We start from the raw sequence: 1925 nt of genomic DNA on the forward strand, positions 1-1925 counted from the left end.
GTGTGTGTGTGTGTGTGTGTGTGTGTGTGTGTGTGTCCAACTGTCTTTGGGAGGCCCAAGACCTATCCACAATTAAAGCATTTTTGGAAAGTACATTTTGGCCACTCCTCACTTCTTCAAAGGCCTGTTTAAGGGTTATGACTTGATCTAAAGGTTCAGGTTCAGATTAGGGTTAGAGTCCGTGTTGGTGGCATTCCGTTGTTATGGCTAAGGTTGGACTACCCAGCTAACTACAAGCTTACTGTGTTTTATTCAACATGTCTATTGACTTGAGAGGGCTTTGGCTTCATATTAGGAATCCAGACAATTTATGGATGTTTTATGCCCCCAAGACCCATGTAAAACACTGCTGTAGATAAACTACTCTATAAACTATAAAAGCATATGTTTGTTTATATTCATTTCATGGTTGCTAGAAAACTTTGTAAAACCCCCCAATTTTAATTGTTATTTATTTTAGTAATTTTAACCAACACCCATCATTGTGTTAAACAATTGTAAATATCCCATATTGTCCACCCACTACATGGCAGTGCATGCACCTATTGCATAATGCAAACTTCTCAAAGTGATCCAAAAGATATGCATGCTATATCTTGGAAATATAACTGAAATTCCTATGAATGTGAATATGAAATGTGTTATAACTTGTTATGGGAACGATGCTGCATACAAATTGATGCATTAATAATGGAAATCTAATAATGTAATACATAAAATATTATATAACATTCTAAAAAAGGACCATTGTGTACTTGATTACTTTTACCTTTGATACTAAATATATATTTTCTTTGTCTTTTACTGTAGTATTTTGGTATTGCTACTTTTACCTTGTAAAGGATCTGAGTACTTCTACCACCACTGGGAAAGGGTCATAAAATGTAAACCGAAAACCAATGAATCTGTTGAGCCGAAAAGTGATGATAATAATTGCTTTCAGTGAGGTTTATTGAAGGCTTGTGATGATAAATAGCAATGCTTGCTGGCAGGCTGCTCTCTGTAGATGTCCTCTTCACCCAAAATGAAGATATATATTAATCTTGTCCTGACTTGTCAGACAGAAATGTATTACACATGTAGCTGCTTCAACATACAGTACAACAACATGGGGACAGACATGGAGCTTAAAACAGGTTCCCGCTGTTGAGGCAGCAGACATTCCTCTCATAACACAGGCAGACTTGAATCTTCTCCATCCTTTACCGAGATTATCATCCGGTCTGCCCCACAACTGAGAACCCAAGGGGAGCTACTTAATCTCGCCCGCCTTAGGTAAAAGTCTAAAGGGTGGCTCTTCAAGACATGTTACCATCACTCATAACCGCTAAAAGACAGCTTCACAACATAAACATAGTTATCCTCAATCTAGCACCAACTTTCAAACATTTTTTGGCTTTCTTCGTCATTAAAGTGCATTTAAAAGTTTAAATACTACAATTAAATGGCACAGCAGGTGGAATTTTCTCAAAATAATGGAGTTTTTTTTCCTCTTAGCAAAGTTTTAGCTCAGAACAGCCCAGAGGCATCCTCATGATTAACAACAGCCATCGGTCTTCAAGTTCACCATGTCTGTCACATTGAATTTTGGAACTTATGCCCTTTGTGTTTTGCTATGCAACAAGGATAAAACAGCTTCTTACATGGGCGTATTTTAAAATGGGCCAGCACAATGATAATCAAATACTCATAACACTGACATTGTGCCAACCACATTTCTGTGTCTGAGTCATGTCCATACTGCATGCCAATACTATAAAGTGTACACTAAGTAGTAATTTATATAGTATATAGTGCACTATTTTGGAGGTTACTGTTGATTTGTGTACTGTACACTTTTGGGCTGACAGTTAATGTAGGGTGTCCATATTTTGATTTACAAAAAAATGGACACTTGCCCGGCCTCGAGACACAAATTCAGACAG

Source organism: Etheostoma spectabile, chromosome 8 (assembly GCF_008692095.1).
Source record: "Etheostoma spectabile isolate EspeVRDwgs_2016 chromosome 8, UIUC_Espe_1.0, whole genome shotgun sequence".
Classification (NCBI taxonomy): domain Eukaryota; kingdom Metazoa; phylum Chordata; class Actinopteri; order Perciformes; family Percidae; genus Etheostoma; species Etheostoma spectabile.